Genomic DNA, 10332 nt, shown 5'->3' on the forward strand with positions numbered 1-10332 from the left:
AAAACACTCTCTGACATCAACATCATGAATATTTTCTCAGGTCAGTCTCCCAAAGCAATAGAAACTAGAACAAAAATAAACCCATGGGACCTCATCAAACTGAAAAGCTTTTGCACAGCAAAGGAAACCCAAAAGAAAACAAAAAGACAACTTACAGAATGGGAGAAAACAGTTTCAAATGATGCAACTGACAAGGGCTTAATCTCTAGAATATATAAACAACTTATACAACTCAACAGCAAAAAAGCCAATCAATCAATGGAAAAATGGGCAAAAGACCTGAATAGACTGTTCTCCAAAGAAGATATACAGATGGCCAACAAACACATGAAAAAATGCTCAACATCGCTGATTATAAGAGAAATGCAAATCAAAACTACCATGAGATACCACCTCACACCAGTCAGAATGGCCATCATTAATAAATCCACAAATAACAAGTGCTGGAGGGGCTGTGGAGAAAAGGGAACCCTCCTGCACTGATGGTGGGAATGGAAACTGGTACAGCCACTATGGAGAACAGTTTGGAGATACCTTAGAAATCTATACATAGAACTTCCATATGACCCTGCAATCCCACTCTTGGGCATCTATCCGGACAAAACTCTACTTAAAAGAGACACTTGCACCCACATGTTCATTGCAGCACTATTCACAATAGCCAGGACATGGAAACAACCTAAATGTCCATCGACAGATGATTGGATTCGGAAGATGTGGTATATATACACAATGGAATACTACTCAGCCATAAAAAAGAATGACCTAATGCCATTTGCAGCAACATTGATGGAACTAGAGACTCTCATCCTGAGTGAAATGAGCCAGAAAGACAAAGACTAATACCATATGATATCACTTATAACTGGAATCTAATATCCAGCACAAATGAACATCTCCTCAGAAAAGAAAATCATGGACTTGGAGAAGAGACTTGTGGCTGCCTGATGGGAGGGGGAGGGAGTGGGAGGGATCGGGAGCTTGGGCTTATCAGACACAACCTAGAATAGATTTACAAGGAGATCCTGCTGAGTAGCATTGAGAACTATGTCTAGATACTCATGTTGCAACAGAAGAAAGGGTGAGGGAAAAACTGTAATTGCAGTATATACATGTAAGGATAACCTGACCCACTTGCTGTACAGTGTGAAAATAAAAAAAAAAAAATTTTAAGGGAACTGCCATAAGGCTATCATCTGATGTTTCTACAGAAACACTACAGGCCAGAAGGGAGTGACAAGTTATATTTAAAGTGCTGAGGAGAAAATTTGCAGCTTAGACTACTCTATCCAGCAAGAATATAATTTAAAATAGAAGAGGAAATAAATAATTTATCCAAAAAAATAAAAGCTAAAAGAGCATGGCAAAAAAAAGAGAGAGAGAGAAAAAAAAGAGTAAAAGAAGAATTAGGGTGTAGGAAATAACAATTGGAAAGCAGTCACTCAAATAAGGCAACATACAGATCTAAATATGAAGAAGTTAAAAAGAGAAAGAGAAAAGATATCAAAATAATACAATGTGAGGAAGGAAAGTAAAAAAATATAAATTATTTTTTTAATTTTAATGATGTTTTTGAGCCTATATGATTATCAGGCTAAAGCAAGCAGATATAGGAATGGCTGAACAGGCTTAGAAAGCAGGGAAACCATAAATCAAAACTGAACATTACAGTTACAAAAATTGAAAAGAAAATACTCAAGCATAAAAGAAAAAAAAATACCTTGAGACAAATGATAATGAAGACACAACCACTCAAAAATCTATGGGATGCAGCAAAAGCAATGCTCAGAGGGAAATTCATAGCAATACAGGCCTTCCTCAAAAAAGAAGAAAAATTTCAAATCAACAACACCTAAATGAATTAGACAAAGAACAAACAAAACCTAAAGTCAGCAGAAGGAAGGAAATCTCAAAGATCAGACAGCAAATCAATAAAATAAAGATTCAAAAATAATAGAAAAAATCAATCAAATGAACAGTTGGTACTATGAAAAGTAGACAATAGACAAAACTCTGGCTAGAATCACTAAAGAGGAGAGAAAAAACCCAAATAAACAAAATAAGAAATGAAAAATGAGAAGTCACAACTGATACTACAAAAATACAAAAAATCATGAGAGAACATTATGAATAATTGTATAACAACAAATTTGACAACTGAGAAGAAATGGACAACTTTCTAGAGACCTACAGCCTGTCAAAACTGAATCAAGAAGAAATAGATCACCTGATCAGATTGATCACTAGAAATGAAATTGTATATGTCATAAAAACTCTCCCTACAAATAAAACTCCAGAACCAGATGGCTTCACAGGTGAGTTCTACCAAATATACAAAGAGGAACTTATACCCATCCTCCTTAAAATTTTTCAAAAGATTGAAGAATGAACACTGCCAAAGACATTTTATGATGCTGCATCAAGCCTAATTCCAAAACTAGACCAAGATACCACCAAAAAAAGAAAACTATAGGCTGATATCTTTGATGAATATAGATGGAAAAATTAGCAGCCAAATTTTTATCCAACAGAATACAACAACATAACAAAAGATCATCAACTATGACCAGGTGGGATTCATCCCAGGTGCACCAGGATGGTTCAACATACACAAGTCAATCAATGTCACACACCACATTAAAAAAAGAAAAGTCAAAAACCACATGATCATCTCAATAGATGCAGAAAAAGCATTTGACAAAGTCCAACATCCATTCATGAACAAAAATCTTACCAAAGTGGGTATAGAGGGAACATTTCTGAACATAATCAAAGCCATTTATTACAAACCCACAGAAAATATAATACTCCATGAAGAGAAGCTGAAAGCCTTCCCACTAAAATATGGAACAAGATAGGGATGCCCACCCTCAACACTGTTATTCAACATAATATTGGAAGTACTACCCACAGCAATCAGACAAACAAAAGAAATTAAAGGCATCCAAATTGGAAGAGAAGAGATAAAACTGTCACTGTATGCAGATGACATGATATTATATATAGAAAACCCTAAGGACCCAACCCAAAAACTACTTGAATGGATCAACAAATTCAGCAAATGAGCAGGGTATAAGATTAACATTCAGAAATCAGTCACACGTCTGTATACTAACAATGAAATGTTAGAAAAGGAATGCAAAAACACAATACCTTTTAAAATTGCACCTCACAAAATCAAATACCTGGGTATGCACCTGATCAAGGAGGCAGAGGACTGATATGCTGAGAACTATAAAACATTAATCAAGGAAATTAAAGAAGATGTAAGGAAATGGAAAGATATTCCACGCTCCTGGGTTGGAAACATTAATATTGTAAAAATGCCCATACTACCCAAAGAAATCTACAGATTCAATGCAATCCCTATCAAATTACCCATGACATTTTTCACAGAACTAGAACAAACTATCCAAACATTTATATGGAACCACAAAAGACCCAGAATTGCCAATGCAATCCTGAGGAACAAAAATCAAGCAGGAGGCATCACTCTCCCAGACTTCAGGCAATATTACAAAGCCACAGTCATCAAGGCAGTGTGGTACTGGTACCAAGACAGACAGACAGACCAATGGAACAGAATGGAGAACCCAGAAATAAAGCCAGACACCTATGGTCAATTAATCTTTGACAAGGGAGGCAAGAACATAAAATGGGAAAAGGACCATCCTTTCAGCAAGCATTGCTGAGAAACCCAGATAGCTGCAAGCAAATCAATGAAACTTGAACTCACCCTCACACCATGCAAGAAAATAAACTCAAAATGGCTGAAAGACTTAAATATAAGACAAGATGCCATCAAACTCCTGGAAGAGAACACAGGCAAAACATTCTCTGACATTAACCTTACAAATATTTTCTCAGGTCAGTCTCACAAAGCAGCAGAAATAAGAGCAAATAGAAACCAATGAGACCTAATCAAAACTGACAAAATTTTTCACAGCAAAGGAAACCAAAAAGAAAACAAAAAGACAACTTACAGAATGGGAGAAAATAGTTTCAAAGGATACAACTGACAAGGGCTAAATCTCTAGAACATACAAGCAACTTATACAACTCAACAGCAAAAAACCCCACAACACAATGGAAAAATGGGCAAAAGACCTGAATAGATATTTTTCCAAGGAAGATGTACAGATGGCCAACAAGCACTTGAAACAATGCTCAAAATCCCTGATGATTAGAGAAATGCAAATCAAAACTACCAGGAGAAACCACCTCACGCCAGTCAGAATGGCCATCATTAGGAAGTCCACAAATAACAAATGCTGGAGGAGGTCTGGAGAAAAGGGAACCCTCCTGCATGGTTGGTGGGAATGTAATCTCGTCCCACCACTATGGAGAACCATATGGAAGTACCTCAAAAATCTATACACAGAACTACCATATGACCCAGCAATCCCACTCTTGAACTTATATCCAGAAAAAAAAAAAACTTTCCTTGAAAAAGACACATGCATCTGCATGTTCATTGCAGCTCTATTCACAATATCCAAGACATGGAAACAACCCAAACATCCACTGACAGATGATTGCATTAGGAAGATGTTGTATAGATATACAATGGAATACTATTTATCCGCTAAAAAGAACAAACTAATGTCATTTGCAGTAATGTGGACGGAACTAGATATTCTCATCCCAAGTGAAATAAGTCAGAAATAGAAAGACAAATACCATATTATATCACTTACATCTGGAATCTAATATGTCACAGATGAACATTTCCATAGGAAAAAAATCATGAACTTTGGGAATAGACTTAGGGTTTCTAAGGGGAAGGAGGAGGGAGTGGTGTGGATGGGGAGCTTGGGGTTAATAGATGAAGACTATTGCCTTTGGAATGGATTAGCAATGAGATCCTGATATGTATCACTGGGAACTATGCCTAGTCACTTATGATGGAGAAATGTGAGAAAAAATGTATACATATTTGTATAATTGGATCACAATATTCTGTAGTAGAAAAAAATTTTATTGGAATATAAAAATTAAATAAATTGTTTAATTATAATTGTATGAGATAAAATTGGAAATACAAATTATTGAAACCTATGGATAAAGCAAAAATAGTTCTAAATATCTATAGACAGAGGAATGGGTGAAGAAAATGTGGGAAAGGAAGCAAGATGGCGGAGGATTAGGGGGATGTTCTTGCCCTCTCCGACAAACACAACAAAATGACTCACACAGAACAGCAACTGAATGCTGGCAGAACTTACACCTCCAAAAATGGCAAGAATCTCTTGACATAACTGGGTAAAAGAAGAGAAAAGAGGAGAAAGAGAGAAGGGGAATCAGGACAGGACTGGCACTCCTGAGAGGGAATTGTGAAGGAGAAAGGGAAGCCACACCCTGGAAAGTCACCTAACTTGCAGAAAGATCACCCAAGTTCAAAGAATCTCCAGACACTGAGAAAAGTGCAGCAGCAGGCCTGAGATATGAAAAGCAGAGTGAGAGCTGCACAGATCATCTAAACCACTGGCACACACCCCAAAAACCAAGATGCTTGGGTGGGGCAAGGCACCTAGACCTAGGCTCCTTAGGTTAGTCTCTGGGAGCAGGCCGGGGTTGGTGGGATGGAGACAGCCTGAGGGACTAGGGAGTGGTAAATCATGGGTGGAGATAGCAATAGGCTAAGGGATGGGGAGTAGAAAGACTCAACCAAGGGAACCCAGGAGAAGGTCTGGACCCACAGGAAAGACAAGGTGTCAGCATTGGGGAGGGGGCCCACCATAGAATAATCCTTGTCCCCCAGCATGAACACTTGCCCACCAGCTAGCAAAGAGCAAATCTTCCCAGCAATACCCCTCTCCCCCAGCTCCCACATGCCTGACCAGAAGCCACCTGCCATCCTGGCAGACTGGCCTTCCCACCAGCAGGAAGCCAACCACCACTGTGGCTTTCTCTGGCCTAGCCTTCCCTGCACACAGGAAAACACAGCTCTCCTGCTGAGCAAGACTGCCAGTACTGTCTGCCCTTGGGAAGTGATCTCTTGCCTCAGAGTGAGCCAGCTAGCCCCACCTGCCCACAGGAAGTGTTCCACTCCTGTGGGGCAAGCCAGCCAGCACCACCCACCCTAGAGAAGCACTCCATAGCAGTGCTAGGGCAAAACCTGGTATATGGGGAGTGCACCTCCATCACAAAAAATAAAAACACAAGGAAGATGAAGAAGCTCAGAAATCATTCCCAGTTAAAGCAACAGGAGAACTCACCTAAAGCAGTCAACAATGAAACAGACCTCTGCAGTCTGACAGACGTGGAGTTCAAAAGGAAAATAGTGAAAATACTGAAGGAATTAAGAGAAGATATGAACAATAATGCAGACTCCTTCAGAAAAGAACTAGAAAATATAAGGAAGATCCAAGGAAAACGAGAAAATTCATTTGCAGAGATACAAACTGAACTAAGGGCAGTAAAAACCAGAATGAATAATGCAGAAGAACAAATTAGTGATGTGGAAGATAGAAAGTGGAAATCACTGAAACAGGACAGTAGACACGAAACCAAATGAAAATACATGAAAGGAATATAAGAGACATATGGGATAATATAAAGGGCCAATCTACACACAATAGGAATTCAAGAAGGAGAAGAAAAAGAAAAGGGGATTGAAAATATATTTGAAGAAATTATCACTGGAAACTTTCCAAATCTAAAGGATACTGATTTCAAGGTACAGGAAGCACAGAGGGTTCCAAATAAGTTGAACCCAAATAGACCAACACAAAGACATATTATAATAAAAATGGCAAAAATAATGATAAAGAGAGGATCCTAAAGGCAGAAAGAGAAAAGCAATGTGTCACTTATAAGGGAACTCCCATAAGGCTATCAGTTGATTTCTCTACAGAAATTCTACAGGCCAGGAGGGAATGGCAAGTGATATTTAAAGTGCTAAAAGGAAAAAACATACAACCTAGAATTCTCTATCCAGCAAGAATATAATTTAAAATAGAAGGTGAAATAAAGAATTACCTAACAAAAAAAGCTAAAAGAATACAGAAATACAAAGCCCATTCTGAAAGAAATACTGAAAGGGCTTCTCTAAATTAAAAAAAAAAAAGAGGAAGAACTAGGATGGAGGAAACCACAATCAGAGAGCAGTCACTTAAATAAGCCAGCATACATATCTAATCATGAAAATGTTTAAAATAAACTAAAATTTTAAAAAATAAATCAAAAACATAAAATGTTGGCAAGAGTAGTAAGAAAATAAATAGATTATTTCTCTCTTTTTAATTTTTTCTTCTAATTTTATTATGGCAATAAAGTGTTTGAACCTACAGGACTATCACACTAAAACACACAATTATAGGAAGGGGATAACATACTTAAAAAAAAAGGGCAAGCACAAAAGCAAACCAAACATTACATTCACAAAAAATGAAAAGAAAAGACTCAAGCAGAAAATAATTGGAGACCATCCAACCAAAAAAAGAAAGGAAGACTGGAGAATCATAGAATCAACTGGAAAAGGGTTGATTTTTAAAATGGTTTTAAATGGCAATAAAGAAACATCTATCCATTATCACCTTAAATGTCAATGGACTGAAGGCTCTAATCAAAAGACACAGAATGGCAGATTGGATAATAAACTAGAAACTTTCAATTTGCTACCTGAAGAAGCTCATTCCTGGGCAAAGGACACATGTAGATTGAAAATGAGGTGGTGGGAAAAGATATTTCATGGCAATGGACAAGACAGGAAAGCAGCAGTTGCAAACCTCATATCAGAAAAAAATAGACTTTAAAATGAAGGCCATAAAGAAAGACAAAGAAGGACACTATGTAATGGTTAAAGGATCCATTCAAGAAGAACATATTACAATCATCAATATATATTCCCCTAATATAGGAGTACTCAGATACATAAAACAAATATTAATAGACATAAAAAGATAAATTGATGGGAATTAATACCCCACTCACATCAATGGACAGATCCTAGACATATAACCAATAAGGCAACAGAGATCCTAAAGGACACAATAGAAAATTAAGACTTAATTGATATTTTCAGGACATTGAATCCAAAAAAACAGAATACACATACTTCTCATGTGCACATGGAACATTCTCAAGAACTGATCACATACTGAGGCAAAAAAGCTAAGCTCCACAAATTTATGAGTATAGAATTTTTTTTCTGACCACAATGGCATGAAACTAGAAATCAACCACAGGAAAAAAAGTGAGAAAAAACTGATTACATGGAGACCAAAACACATGCTACTGAAAACCAGTGGGTCAATGAGGAAATCAAGAAGGAAATAAAAAAATACCTTGAGACACATGGTAATGAAGACACAACCTCTCAAAATATATGGGATGTTGCAAAAGCAGGGCTCAGACATAAATTCATAGCAATACAGGCCTTCCTCAAAAAAGAAGAAAAATCTGAATTTGACAACTTAACCCACCACCTAAATGAACTAGAAAAAGAACAAAATAACCTAAATTCAGCAGAAGGAAAGAAAGCATAAAGATCAAAGATGAAATCAATGAAATAGAGATGCAAAAAAACAACAGAAAAAATCAATCAAACCCAGAGCTGGTTCTTTGAAAAGGTTAACAAAATTGACAAACCTCTGGCTAGACTCACCAAGAAGAGGAGAGAAAGAACCCAAATAAACAAAATTAGAAATGAAAAAAGAGAAGTCACAATGGATACTGTAGAAATACAAAAAAAAAACATATGAGACTACTATGAACAATTATATGCCAACGAATTTGACAATCTGGAAGAAATGGGCAACTTTATAGAGACTTAAAGCCTGCCAAAACTGAATCAAGAAGAAATAGACCAACTGAACAGACCAATCACTAGAAATGAAATTGAATATGTCATAAAAAACACTCCATATAACTAAAATGCAGGACCAGATGGCTTCCCAGGCAAACTCTACCAAACATACAAAGAGAAACATGGGCACATCCTCCTTAAACTTTTTCAAAAGGAAGACTCCCAAAGACATTCTATGATGCCACCATCACCATAATTCCAAAATCAGACAAAGATACCACAAAAAAAATTATCAACTGATCTCTTTGATGAGTATAGACAGAAAAATTCTCAACAAAATTTTAGCCAACCGAATTTATGACATATCAGGAAGATCATACACCATGACCAGGTGGGATTCATCCCAGGTGCACAAGGTTGGTTCAACATATCAAATCAATCAACATCATACACCACATTAACAAAAAAAGTCAAAAACCTTATGATCATCTCAATAGACGCAGAAAAAGCATTTAACAAAGTCCAACATCCATTCATGATAAAAACTCTCACCAAAGTGGGTATAGAGGGAACATTCCTGAACATAATGAAATCCATTTATGACAAACCTACAGCAAGTATAATATTCAATGGAGAAAAGCTGAAAGCCTTCCCACTAAAATCTGGAACAATACAAGGATGCCCACTCTCACTGCTGTTATTCAAAAGAGTACTGGAAGTCCTAGCCACAGCAATCAGACAAACAAAAGAAATAAAAGGCATCCAAAGAGGAAGAGAAGAGATAAAACTGTCACTGTATGCAAATGACATGATACTATACATAAAAAACCCTAAGGACTCAACCCATAAAACTGCTTAAACTAATCAAAAAATTCAGAAAATTAGCAGGATATAAGATTAACATTCAGAAATCAGTTGTGTTTCTGTATACTAATAAAGAAACAGTAGAAAAGGAATACCTACAACTACAGATGTGATAAATTCATTTGAGTAATAATAAAAAAAGGAATACAGAAACACAATACCTTTTAAAATTGCACCTCACAAAATCAAATACCTGGGAATACACCTGACCAAGGATGCAAAGGAACTTTATGCAGAGAGCTATAAAACATTAATCAAGGAAATTAAAGATGTAAGGAAATAGAAAGATATTCCATGCTCCTGGGTTGGAAACATTAATATTGTAAAAATGGCCACACTACCCAAAGCAATCTACAGATTCAATGCAATCTCTATCACATTACCCATGACATTTTTCATAGAGCTAGAACAATGCAGAAATTTATATGGAATCACAAATGGCTCAGAATTGCCAAAGTAATCCTGAGGAACAAAAACCAAGCAGGAGGCATAAATCTCCCAGACTTCAGGCAATATTACAAAGCCACAGTCATCAAGACAGTGTGGTACTGGTACCAAAACAGACATATAGACCAATGGAACACACTAACGAATCCAGAAATAAATCCAGACACTTATGGTCAATTAGTCTTTGACAAAGGGGGCAAGAACATAAAATGGGAAAAAGTCTATTCAGCAAGAATTGCTGGGAAACCTGGATAGTTACAAGCAAATCAATG

This window comes from Sus scrofa, chromosome 2, assembly GCF_054392235.1.
Source record: "Sus scrofa isolate SSC_HxYL_T2T_F1_AM1 chromosome 2, Sscrofa_HxYL_maternal_Yorkshire_Landrace_v2.0, whole genome shotgun sequence".
Lineage (NCBI taxonomy): Eukaryota > Metazoa > Chordata > Mammalia > Artiodactyla > Suidae > Sus > Sus scrofa.